Consider the following 14,295-nt stretch of genomic DNA (forward strand, 5'->3'; position numbering starts at 1 on the left):
AGATAAACTCAAAATGGATGAAAGATCTAAATGTGAGACAAGATTCCATCAAAATCCTAGAGAAGAACACAGGCAACACCCTTTTTGAACTCGGCCACAGTAACTTCTTGCAAGATACATCCACGAAGGCAAAAGAAACAAAAGCAAAAATGAACTATTGGGACTTCATCAAGATAAGAAGCTTTTGCACAGCAAAGGATACAGTCAACAAAACTAAAAGACAACCTACAGAATGGGAGAAGATATTTGCAAATGACATATCAGACAAAGGGCTAGTTTCCAAGATCTATAAAGAACTTATTAAACTCAACACCAAAGAAACAAACAATCCAATCATGAAATGGGCAAAAGACATGAAGAGAAATCTCACAGAGGAAGACATAGACATGGCCAACATGCACACGAGAAAATGCTCTGCATCACTTGCCATCAGGGAAATACAAATCAAAACCACAATGAGATACCACCTCACACCAGTGAGAATGGGGAAAATTAACAAGGCAGGAAACAACAAATGTTGGAGAGGATGCGGAGAAAAGGGAACCCTCTTACACTGTTGGTGGGAATGTGAACTGGTGCAGCCACTCTGGAAAACTGTGTGGAGGTTCCTCAAACAGTTAAAAATATACCTGCCCTACGACCCAGCAATTGCACTGTTGGGGATTTACCCCAAAGATACAAATGCAATGAAACGCCGGGACACCTGCACCCCGATGTTTCTAGCAGCAATGGCCACGATAGCCAAACTGTGGAAGGAGCCTCGGTGTCCAACGAAAGATGAATGGATAAAGAAGATGTGGTTTATGTATACAATGGAATATTACTCAGCTATTAGAAATGACAAATACCCACCATTTGCTTCAACGTGGATGGAACTGGAGGGTATTATGCTGAGTGAAGTAAGTCAGTCGGAGAAGGACAAACATTATATGTTCTCATTCATTTGGGGAATATAAATAATAGTGAAAGGGAAAATAAGGGAAGGTAGAAGAAATGTGTGGGAAATATCAGAAAGGGAGACAGAATGTAAAGACTGCTAACTCTGGGAAACGAACTAGGGGTGGTAGAAGGGGAGGAGGGCGGGGGGTGGGAGTGAATGGGTGACGGGCACTGGGTGTTATTCTGTATGTTAGTAAATTGAACACCAATAAAAAAATAAATAAATAAAAAACAAAAAAAAAAACAAAAACAAAAACAAAAAAAAATAAACCCCACTTTATTCTTGATCAATGTACTATTCCAGATTTAGGTGACTGACAGCCTATTCTGAGGCTAAACTTGTGGCTTTCCTTCCTGCATCATCGAGAAAATCTACAATTCACCTTATTCAGCACCTCATGGGAACTTCTGGTGATAATGGATATGTTCAGCAACTTGACTGTGGTGATGCCTCCTTGGATGTATAGGTATCTCAAAATTCATCAGACAGTGCACTGTAAATATACATGGTTGGTTGCACATCACATATAATTTGATAAAGTCATAAAAATATTTCTTTAATTTAAAATACAGTTTTTTAAAAGCTTCCTTGGACAACTTCAGGCAATGTCTAGGAAAATCTTTCTCTAACACTGCTGATCAAAGATATTGCCCTCTGCAGAATCACAAAGAGGCTGACAACTGTTTGCTAGAACCATACAGTCAGCTTCAATCAGGCTTCTCACTTGTCCACCAAGAGTCTTCCATATATTATATATATATATATATACAGAGAGAGACAGAGACCGACATGCAGACACACACACACACAGAGACAGAGATATGATTGGATAGATATAAACCCACATATGAGTACCTTTTATACACTACTTATATATAGTTATAACTATATATAGTTATAACATATATTTTGTATATTTTATCCATGACTCCCCATGAGTTCTCATCATTTATCTCCCCAAAAGCTACATTTCAACCCTTCAGGGAATCTCTTCTTTTTACTCTCTACCCCATACCCATTTACTCTGTCCTAGTGTCCTGATTTCAACACAGACCTGGGCCTGGTATTCACCTCTCTGCCCATCCTGTTGGGTCGCATCTTTGACTGAACCGTTGGCAAGGCTCTGAGTATTGACTCTGCTCTTGGATAAAATCAAATTCCAGGATCCTCATCTAGATAGGACTCCCTGAGCCCCACATTCTGGGAAAGGAGTTCAGACCCAACCTTCCTAGCATGCGCATAGGCCCTGTGACAACTCATCAAGCTCACTGCCTGCTACTCATATCCAGTTATTCCTGTTTGAATGAACAATAGGCGAGAAGATAGAGTGCATCTCCAACACTAAAAGGGTACAATTCTTCTCCCAGTTTGAAGTCATGACTTTGGAAAAAGAATGACATTTGGAAGCTAGTTACACAGATGGTGCCAGAGTTTTAGAATCACGGTTTTATAAGGTCTGCAAGATGGATTCCTAGAAAGAGACTCAATGGGTCCTCCTGACAGAGACTGGAAAGACTATCTCGGAGGAGGAGGAAAACTATGTGGACAAATCCATAAAACTGTAGGTTAGCTGTAATAATAGCTAACGTCTGTTAAGCACTTACTGTATGTCAGGTGCTACTGAGCACTTTACATGTGTTACACGATTTAATCCTCTCAACAGCTCTATGATGCATTTTCTATTATTATCCCCATCTTACAAATGAGGACAGAAAAGCTATAACACTTGCCCAAAGAGCCACATCTAGTAAGAGAAGGCAACAGATTTCAGACTCTGGAGTCTGTGCTAGAGGACACCCATCTGTGATTCAGGGCGGGACCAGTACTGGGGAGGAGGCAGTCTCCAGGATGTGTCAGAAATAAGGAACAACAGGGGCTGTGCCCTCACCACTAGACCTATTCAAACTGATGATCTGTGACCATCTGTTAAGAAACTGGGACAATGCAGCAGTGGTCCCACATGACTTCTCCAGTGTTTTCTAACTCTGAGATTTTTGTGATCCTGACACAAGCTTCACACTATCTTCTAAAATTATCTGCATCTCTTCATCTTTGAAATGGGGATAATGAGTTCCAATTTCGCTGTGTTGTTGTAAGAAGCTAATGATAGAAAGTAAATTGCACTACACATAGTAGCTATTCAGTAGATGTTACTCATCATAAGGGCAGATGATAAAATGGGATCATCAGGGAGAAAGTGAATTCAGTTACTGAGGGCGGATAACATGCAGCCGCTTTGCAGATGTGGACTCACTTAATCCTTCCGCCAATCCCATGGGGTCATTACTGTCAGTTGTGTTTTACAGATACTGAGCCTCAAAGAGACTGGGTAGCTGACCTAAGGTCACAGAAGCAGAGCCAGGATTGAGGTCTGAGTTGAAGGCTGATGGTGCTGGCACTGGGCGAGGGGTTGGGGGATCTACTGATGAAATGCATCACCTATAACACTATCTGAGCTAAAGAACAGCTGGCAACAGGTGTGTGATGTCCAGTCGTCTAGAGCTACAGACATTGTCTCTGACTCCTTGTCCAGTCTCCAGAAGAGGGTGTATCAAACACATTCCACCTCCCATCTCTCCCTTCCTTGCTTTAAGACACCAGTTGTAATTTCAGCTTCCAGGCTGTTCTCCTGAAATGCCTCACCCCTCTGGCTGAAGGAGGACAGCTATTACCCAGGAGATAACAGGCCCCTGCCACTTGCACTCCTGAGCCCCACCCCTAGGTCAGCAGCTTTTCCCCCAGGCCACAACACAGGAAATGAACTCACATATTCCTTCGTCCTGATGTTTGTCAATATAATATCTTGTTGACTCCCTTAGAGTTTCTGGGGTACCAATGGACCCTCTGCCTTCTCCTTTCCTTCTCAGGGACCTGCCTAGAATGACAGCTACAGGGGTCTGGGGGTAATTTGAAGAGAACTTGAGAAATTCTATGGGTCTCTGGCAGATCCACAGGATGGCCAACTTTACCATCCATAGATATCTCTACTGTGCAGCAAAGTGTCTGAGTTTGTCACTTCTATTTTTATTGACTTATCCTTCAAATGAAGAGAGCAAAAGGGCTTGAGATCTATCATTTCTGGTTCTCAAAAGAGCAATACCTAACTCCCTGCCCCCTACCTCCGCCACAACCACTACCACCAAATGATTTTGGTATTCTTCAAGAATGCAGAGTCCTTGGGGGTGGTTTTTTTGGTTTTGGTTTTGTTTTTGTTTTAGCAATTTACACATACACAAACACATACATTATGAATGGCAACAGTGTAGAGTAGCGCCTATCAACTCCTGAAGGAATTCTTTGGATGCTCAAGGACACCCTGGATGCTCATGGGCTCCCAAGGCATTAGTCAGCCAGTGGAGCACGGCCACCACCCAGCTTGTGCACTCCATAAGAAAAGGATTTGGTGACAGGACCAAGGAAATCAAGCCAAAACACAATTGCCTGTGCTAATGTCAACACGGCAGCTTCCCAAACTCTGTGTTTAAATAAGAAATCTAATAGCTGTAAGCTTTTTATTTACCTGCATCCATGTGGGAGAATAGGGAAGTTTAAATTATCTTTTTCTAGCTTAAGGGCAAAACCTCATGAGTATTTATAACTTTTGGAGAAAGAAATGTCAGTATAAATATATTACTAGGGCAACAAATTATTAAGAAGGAAGACCGACTCAAAGTCTAGGGTTTTAAAGAAAGAAGTTACTTTCATAGGATGTGACAACATCCATCACAATTTATTAAGTGCCTACTATGTGCCGGGTACTTGTCTAGATACACTGGGAATATGGTACTCAGAAGCTCTTGAGTTTATTTTAGTGAAAATAAACAAAAAGGAAGAGAAGCTATATGTTAGATGGTGGCACTTGTGGAGAAGACTCACAGGAATAGAGTGGGGGTGTTTCCAGGGATCTGAGGGGTAGATAACCACTTTAACTCAGGTGGTCGAGAAAAGCTGCAATGAGAAGATAACATTTCAATAAAGGCCCTAGGGACAACCGGGAGAGAAATATTTGAAGTCTGAGTGTTTGCCAGACTTTTAGGCTAGAAATGATATTTTCATGCCCAGGTTTGTGACCCATAGTACCAGCTTTTCTGTAGCCTGGAGGAATAGGCAACAGTCTTTCCTTCCTCCTTGCTGAGAGCTCTCTCACTAACAGCTGAGAATTTCATTTTTCAAGACCCAGTGATGAAATTCCATTAAACAGTACAAAGTGGAGAGGAAGCCATCCTGCAAAGGTCAAAACTTGGAAAACTTAGAAAAGGAAAATGGCAGAACCATTGGTAAATGGAATATGGGACATGTAATGCCAAGCTATTTGCCTTCTGTCCCTACTTATGTGACCACATTCTTTGGGTTGATGAATATTTCCTCCTGATCGTAAAAGGAAAGTATACAAATCAGATGATGCATTTCTCTTGATAGTATCCAAGAGGACCCTAAACCAGCATCCCTCGGAAAGGATCTGCAGCCTCATCTATACTTGCAGATTGATGTATCTTCCAAAAAAAAAATGGTCCCAATAGACAGAGAAGCTAAACAAAACATATGTTCACCTCACTGAGGTTCTTGATTTTTCCTCATCACCAGGAAACCAGGGAAATATAAACCCGGGGAATCTGGAATAACTGTGGAGTGTCTTTTCAATTCCCCACAAAGCTTTAAGGATTCACCCTCCGGGGCTTCTGGGTGTGCTAGGACCACAAGTCTCAGGATTGGTCCCAGAGTTGGTTTCCATCTTCACTTGCCACCTGACAAAGTGAGCAATATTACTCAGAGGCAGTGAGAAGGAAAATCAGCACCCACAGGAACAACACCAAGGAAACACAGCCCAAGTCTACCCTGTCAGAAAAAAGGCTGGGCTTCGCCTCACTCATCTCAACCTAAGTAAGCTCCACTCCTTAGGGACCCTGCTCATCACTCTCTGCCCTTTGTCCCTACACAATGTCTCTGATCCTCTCTGCTAAGGAATGGATGGATCTGTGACTAGAGCCTTCCATTCAGACACAAATTCTCCCCTCCCTTTTTTTCCCCCCCCAAAATAAATGCAAGCCAACAATATGACATTGCTGTTAAGGAAGAGAAAACCAAGTAGGTGCTGTGAGATTGTAAGAATGACAATGTGACACCCAGCATTGGTCAGATCCTCCCCCAGGGTCACAGGCTTGGCATGTTCCTGAGTTATCCTGAGTAAGTCTTAGAAAAATTAAACAGTGTTGAATTGTGGCATGTGAAGTGTTATTAGACAATGGAAAAGAAACCCACTAGACTGCAGCCTGTGTTCAAAACCTAGTTCTGCCTTGTGAAGACTTGAACCCATCACTTTGCTTCCCCAGGCTCACTTATAGAAGGTGAAGAAGCTGGAATTGATGCAGCCTGAGGTCCCTTTCAGTTCTTACTCTCTATGACTCTATGATTGGTTGTCCTCATTTCCCAGGAACTAAGAAAAAGAGAAAACATTCTGAGATTTCAGCAAAAAGAAGCTAAAAATGAAGATATCCTTGAATTGAAAATCATCAACAACTGTAAAAAGGTACCAGTAATAATAATTGATGGCCTACAGTGATGGGGTACTTTTCTATATGCAAGTCACTGTTCAACATAGTGTATAGGTTTTAATTTGTTTGATCTTCACAACAAGCCATTCCCCTTATAATCCTTATTTCACAAATGGAGGCATTGAAGCAAGGAGAGGTTATAAGGCTTTGCCCAAGGTCATACTGCTGGTGAGTGGCTGAGCTTGGACACAAGCCCAGGAAGCCTGCCTTCACAGGTACCACAAGTCAGGAGTCTTCTTTTCCTGATTATTAAAAAGCTTATTAAAAGCGATTTCTTAAATAATATCTGTGGGCAAAAAAAGTGGTCCAGTACCCTCCCTGAGTCTTTTTTGGCTGCAGTAGGCTTTACTCTATACAAGGAAGGCAGAACTATCTCCTATTGGGAGCCCACGATTCTACCCTCACATTTTGCGTCTAGAACAGATAGCTTCTGTGTATGATGTGGAAGCCAATGTCTGTTGGCACTTTTCCGCCTCAGTCTCCAGCCTGTGTTGCCTGCCTCAGCTGACCTTCCTTGTACTGGTCCTTTCTGGTAAATGCAAGAGTCATCATTTTTTTGAGGTAGAATGAGGTCTGTGTCTTACAATTCTTCTTTTTTTTTTTTTTTTTAATTTTTTTTATTTATTTATGATAGTCACACACAGAGAGAGAGAGAGAGAGAGGCAGAGACACAGGCAGAGGGAGAAGCAGGCTCCATGCACCGGGAGCCCGACGTGGGATTCGATCCCGGGTCTCCAGGATCGCACCCTGGGCCAAAGGCAGGCGCCAAACCGCAGCGCCACCCAGGGATCCCTGTGTCTTACAATTCTTATCAGTGCTTCCCCTTTTCCAGAGGTCCAGTCTCTAAATTCTCAATCTTCAGAAAGCTCTGCCTTCTTTGAGGGTATGCTCCCGCAGGGCCTCCCCAGTCTTAGAGTACACTTAATGCACCATTTTAGGAATCAAGAGAACTTTCCCACCTTTACAAAGGAACCTATAAAGTGGGGTAAAGTAATTAAGGTGTGAAGAGTGACATTTGTCCGTCATCATGTTGACCATGCTATCTGCATGGGGTTAGTTTGCACTACAGTACTTGGCCAAGAAAGCCCAGTTTCCCCAAATGAATCCCAATGATAAATATCCCCTATACCCATTTCAGTGCTCTAGCCTCTTCCATTAAAGAACTATAGGGACTTTATCCAGGGGATCTGGAAAGAAAAGCTAGGGAAATCAAAAGCTATTCTCTTGCCAGAAATGCATGTTCTGATGGAAGAAGATCGTGAAGGGTACCTGTGTCAAATCACATGCTGGAAAGAAGCTACCTGAGATCTGGGGAAACTTCCACGGCTAAGACGAGCTAGCAGCCTGTTGAAAAAAAAAAAAAAATGAGAGTCAGAATTCTTACTTCTTTTCGTGTAACTTTAGATAAATCAGTTAACCTCTTCAAGCCTCAGAATCTCATCTGTACAATAAAGAGTTTATATTAGATGATCTCTCCGGTTCTTTCAGCACCACCAACAACAAACTATAAACCTCTCCCCAGCAAGAGAGAGAAGGAAGAAGCCATGGGACAAAAGATATCAAATTTGACAGATTCCCAAGATTGGGAAGCACAGATTTCTGCCTAGGGGATTCCTTTATGTGACCCCATAAGGATAAAAAATTTTTAAAAAGAACAAAATGAAATACACTCATGGTTAATCAAAGGGGATTGAAAGTCATTGGTAACCTCACACCTACCTTGGTTCGCCTCCAGCTCACCTCCCTTGAGACACTCCTCCTTCTCTTTAATGCCTCATCATGATTCTCAAAAACTGTGATCACTCAAGGTTGAAGCTTTTAATCTCCCATGTATAAAAGGATATGCAAATAGAGTTCAGTTTCCTGTTGAGTCTCTGCCAAGGTCTTAGCCTGGCAGTTCTGGGAAAGGAGCCAAAGACCTCATATTTCTTGGCTGTTAACATTCTCCCATCTGTCCTCAAGTCAGCAGCCTGGGCTTCAGGCTATAGCTTGTCTTTTGACTTACACTTCCCTAGATTTTCTAAAGAAACTCTTTAGAGTGTTTCTGCAAGAAAGTAGCTTGGCTCCCAAGTAACCAGACAGAGGATTATCTGATTATATTTTGGGACAGTAAGAAAAAGACAGGAAGTCTGTATTCGTGTATCATAGCCTTGGAATCCAATCTTGTAAGCTACTTGAGGTATGGATATTAATTAGGTCTTAGGCAAAGCTTGCAAATAAGTCATGTGTTTCTCCAACACAGGTTGTCCCACATTACATACACATGGTGAAAAAGGCAAGCCCTTCAGATATAAAAACAGCCCTGAACAGCATTCACAATCAAAAGACCTAGAAAACACAAGACATCTCAATGTGTTTCTTGAGCCAGAACAGAGGTTCTGTTAAACAAAGAATTGTCCCTTGTGTCTCCCTGATTGAACTCACACAGAATACCAGCTGCCATGTTTATTCAACACAAGGCATCCAGACCCAAGTTTACTGAAATGCTGTCACCAATATTCTAATGGAAAATTATATGTTCCATATTAAGTTAAATCTGACCATTCTCTGTGCATGGAATTTTCTCTTTTTCCATAAATGCTCTGGGCTTATTTTCATTATCTAGTATTTCTCTTCTGAAGCTAACTCCCAAAGAGTTTTGTGCATCCTTATTTCCATCACAAGGTCAATGTACGAGTTAAATTTTTTAATTTCTTCAGAAATCTCTATAGAGATTTTCTCTTCCATTTCTCTTAACCCAGGCAGCTATCAGGAGCAAAGAGTTCAAACTTGGATAACCTTGGAACAGTCCAACATTAGTACAAACTGCTCTCTGAGTTCCTGTTTCATACCAATCATTCACTTAATGTCTCTCACAGCATCAATTTCTAAGCATCTTTCTCTAAGTTTGCTCCTCTTTATAACATCATACTTTCTTCTTTGAAATCTAGTGGTAACATTTCCCCTCCTTTCCCTTATAATCCCTTTCACTATTTCTTAAATTCCCCATATGAGTGAAACCATATGATGATTGTCCTTCTCTGATTGACTTACTTCACTCAGCATAATAGCCTTCAGTTCCATCCACATCGAAGCAAATGGTGGGTATTCATCCTTTCTAATGGCTGAGTAATATTCCATTGTATATATAGACCACATCTTCTTTATCCATTCATCTGTCAAAAGGAACTGAGTAGGGAAAATTAGAAAGGGAGACAAACTATGAAAGACTCCTAACTCTGGGCCATGAACAAAGGGTTGTGGAAGGGGAGGTAGATGGGGGGTGGGAGTAACTGAGTGATGGGCACTGAGGAGGGCACTTGAAGGGATGAGCACTGGGTGTTATACTATATGTTGGCAAATCGAACTTCAATAAAAACAAATGATAAAAAAAAAAAAATGAAGTCTACACACAAGAGTATTGCTGCTCTATAACTTTCCACCTCTTGGTTTTTCCTTCTAGCGTCTCTCATCCCAAGCCTTATACCCCACAAGTTAATTGTTCCCAGAACATTTGCATCTCAACAGGAAAATGAAGTAAACCAGGTCCCTTCCTATTCCTGTTCCTGTTTCTCAGCCCTACCCTCACCCCACCCTCACCCCACCTATGCCATGCATTTCTGGAAAGTTAGCTCCACCTTGCGCCATTTGTGGGCATTTTTCTCAGAGCTCTGTTCCTGGAGCACCATTTGGGGGACAGAGCCTGCACTCCATTGATGACTCTAGAAGGCACCTAACTCAGAAAGACTTGGCAGTTTCTACCTAAATCCAGGACCAACTACTTCATCACTGTAATTTGCCACACGAATTGAAAGGAAAGGTTTGAGCTATCTGCATATCATCCCTATAAAAGCTCAGAAACTAAATCTTAGATTCTACAGGATATATGGATCCTCTGAAGCTATAAGGCAACGGCTTGAATGCACCAGTTCTGTGTACTGTAAAAGGAGCTGTCCGGATCATGTGCCTTCATTGGAAGAAAGAAGCATTGTCACCTTAGACAACTCCCACTCTCTGGTCTGAATTTGTCCTCCTAATATCATAACTCATTCTACTGTGTACTTACAGCACATCTAGTCCACCCAAAGAAACCTAGAAAAAGTCAACATACTCTTGTGTTAGTCTGGAGGCTTAAGGTAAATTAAGTGACTTTGACTCCAGAGTAAGACTTTCCCCTTTCTCCAATGCAAAGACTCCAAGAGCTATCTATGTATAAAGCAGGGTTCTAATCACTTACATTCCATTTGGATATATTTCTCCTAGGTCCTGAACATTGTTTCTGCACAAAGAGAATTCAGTGATGAAAAGTAAAGATCTACCCTACATACACTAATTAACTCAACTATCATTGCAGATTGATTGTAGGAAATGGGGAGATGATTTTGCACTGAGATTTATTAACCTCTATTTTAATGAGAAAAATAATAGAGAAACTTTCTTCCTACAGTGGCTTTCTCTCTGGATAGATTGTTTGCCAGGAAGGGTTAAGATGGCTCTGCCATGGCTTTTTGGCTTCCACGCCCCACACCAGCTGGTCTCCATCACATCTGGAGGAAGGATCTCTTTGTTCAGCATTGTTCATACCATCACACTGATCTCAATAGTCAGAACTGACTACACAGATTGGCTAATAAACCTGGAAAAGCCCATGTTCTAAGGGAGAGAGGTAGAAAGTAGTGGGACTAGTGGGACCTGGATGCCAGGAAACTGCTCATATCCACTGCTGATTCAGTCTTCTACCAGCTGTTTAATCCAACAGATGCATCTTCTTTATGAGGCATGGGAGACCCAGAATATCCACATCCTGTGGTTCCCTGTACCCCCTAACACCCCACTTCTGAGTTCCTTTTCAATTCAGAGAACAAAAGCCACTGGCTTTGGGCCAGTTCACAGCAGATGTGAGTCATAACCGCCAACTACCCAGGGCAGGGCATGAGAATCAGCTTCTTAGAAATTCCCATACTCATGATCCCAACAATCATCTAGCACCTGCGCAAAGAGAGACTGGGAGACTTTGTCTCGATCATCTTTAGAGATGCTTCCTTTGGGAATTAAGAATACTGGATTTACTAAGATTTAAGAAGGCTGGGAATTAAGGGAATTAAGGTAGGTAGGAATACCTACCTAGGAAAGTAGGTATTACAGATTTACACGGACCTAAGGAAAACCTGCAAATCTATCCAAAACTTTGACAATGCCTTCTTATCATTGACCTTGCTGATCTCACTCTCCAAATCCTGTGAGGTGATCACTCTCTGGATAGGTATTCAAAGCCATGAGAAACAGGACCTTTCCTCTCTCCACTTGCAAGACAATGGGAAAGGAATTCTGTCATTTAGAGTGTCAATACTAGTTTGTGCCAAGCCTCACAAGGTCGTTTCCTTGTACTTCAACTGTCTGTAATAGACTGTACCCTGGATTTCCCTAAGTTTGTAGATTTTACTATTTTTTTACACCAAGAAAATGGTCCTTACTGTGCACTGCCTACTTAGTAAAGCTAAGAAAAATAAGACGGACAGGGACAGAGTGCAAGGAAAGAAACAAGAAACATTAGTACCAGATAAAATACTGTTGTTGATGCAAGAGTATTTAATCACTTGAATTGATATTAACCCGATCTTCCCCAAAAAATATAAAGGTCGGTATTAGGATATTTTTCTTAGGGTCGCTGAAAGAAAATGTGAGCATTCAAGAAATGCAGAAGGCTTCAATCCTCTAGAATCCACCCTCCCCACCCTGCCCAGAAAAGTGCTTAGCTGTGGTCTGAATAATCCAAAGTCTTGGTGATAGCTAAGGGAGGCTGCCCCTGGCAGCCCTCTGCAAACTGGAGTGTAGGTCATCCATGGTTCCCCCATTCTCATCTTTCTGTGTCTTTTCCTTGGGTCCTCCTCCCCATCACATTCCTCATATGCTTTTGTTCTATTCCCATCAAAACTTGTTATCAAGAAACGATCTGAAACCAATTCACACTATTTAGTGAGTGACAAAAAAATAGATGGAGGCTTTGGATTTTCTCAGGTTTGAGTGGGAGGGAGGAAGCATTGTATGTTAATAGGGATAACAGCTAAAGACTAACACATCCGAGGTGAAATTTTCAAAACTCAGGAACACTGCTCAAAATGAAAGATGGAAATTTGTTCTCTGTTTGGAAGCTTAGTGTGGATCATTCAAGGCGAGTCTGGAGTCTCCTGGAGCAGGTCTGTCTCTTCCCATGTGTCCGAGAAGAGGCCCAGCTGGAGCACACAGAGAACATCAACCTGCCCATGTAGAAAAGCGTGCAGCAGAGGGCAGAACTGGGGCAAAGAGGAAAAAAAAATCCATATTTATGTCAATAGCGGGAATAGCTTTGTTCACAACCATTCAGCAGGGAAACAAACATCCCTGTCAGAGTGGGTTCAGGTGGATGCCTATGCTGGGAAAGTGGTTTACAATCTGGTTGGGCTAGAACTCAATGACATGAACTCTTTTTCCTCCCTAGAATTCCTGACAAAAGTCTATGTTGAAAGAATATCAGGACCACTATCAAAAAGCAACTGCAGCTATTATGTTGGTACACTCCTTCCCAGTTTTCTCTTTCAACGTATAGATTATTACTCTGTATAAGTAATCATACTCCATATACACATTTATATCTTTTTTTAACATTATATTATATGATCAGTTCTTTATGTTAGCTGATAATGAGTATTTTTAGTGAACTATATTAATATTATGTCTAGAAACATACTAGGGTTTACTTAATCAGTTCTCTTATGATTGAGAATTTAGAGGCATTCTACATTCTACATTTTTCCTAATATTAAAATGCTGTAATGACCATATCTGTATGTAACTTTTCATTATTTAAAATTAACATATATGTGGGAATCCCTGGGTGGCTCAGCGGTTTAGCGCCTGCCTTGGGCCCAGAGTGTGATCCTAGAGTCCCGGGATCCAGTCCCACATCGGGCTCCCTGCATGGAGCCTGCTTCTCCCTCTGCCTGTGTCTCTGCCTCTCTCTCTCTGTCTCTCATGAATAAATAAATAAAATAAATAATAAATAAATAAAATCTTTAAAAAAGATTTAAATTAACATATATGTATATGAGTAAAAATACATATATAGAGGGATCCCTGGGTGGCGCAGCGCTTTAGCGCCTGCCTGCCTTTGGCCCAGGGCGCGATCCTGGAGACCCGGGGTCAAATCCCACATCGGGCTCCCGGTGCATGGAGCCTGCTTCTCCCTCTGCCTATGTCTCTGCCTCTGTGTGTGTGTGTGTGTGTGTGTGTGTGTGTGTGACTATCATAAATAAATTTTTAAAAAGTTTTAAAAACTTAAAAAAATACATATATAAAGTTTGTTTATATGTGAATCTGAAGCAGTCCTCATTTTCCCTATTTAGAGGATTCAAAATAAAGATTTTTAGCCAGCTTGGATATATAAACCCTTAGAGTTGTAGCTGAAATTGTCAAATTCTACTTTAAAATGTTTACTGTATTAATTTAGTTACATGTAAATATTTAAAATCACATATTTTATAACATAGTATATCATATTGAAATACTGTTTTTTCCATCCACATAATTCATAAAATTCTATTCAAATTCTCCACAAGCATCTCAAATCAATGTATTTGTCTTCAGTAGAGCTGCTTCTTTTAATCTTCAAACATTTTTCCAGAGTATATCAAAATCATTTGTGTAAGTTGAGTTAAAGCATATTATGAATCCATATATGAAACTATCACTGAAACATTTTGGAAAAAAAAAATTTGGAACCATGATACTATTCATAAAACATTCACATTCTCAAGAATAATTGCTAAAATAAGTACTAAATCCTTG

General features: G+C 41.1%; 1 long non-coding RNA gene across 1 annotated transcript in view; it reads right to left on the reverse strand.

The window, feature by feature from the left end:
- LOC140639640 (uncharacterized) overlaps positions 1–8,322 on the reverse strand; it is a 72,796-nt gene extending 64,474 nt beyond the window's left edge. The window contains exons 1-2 of the long non-coding RNA XR_012036289.1: positions 8,212–8,322; positions 7,762–7,836 (exon numbers count right to left, since the gene is read on the reverse strand). This is a non-coding gene — a long non-coding RNA (uncharacterized lncRNA). The remainder of the gene's footprint in view (positions 1–7,761; positions 7,837–8,211) is intronic.
- Between the last annotated feature and the right edge of the window lie 5,973 nt (positions 8,323–14,295).

Source organism: Canis lupus, chromosome 9, assembly GCF_048164855.1.
Source record: "Canis lupus baileyi chromosome 9, mCanLup2.hap1, whole genome shotgun sequence".
NCBI classification, from domain to species: domain Eukaryota; kingdom Metazoa; phylum Chordata; class Mammalia; order Carnivora; family Canidae; genus Canis; species Canis lupus.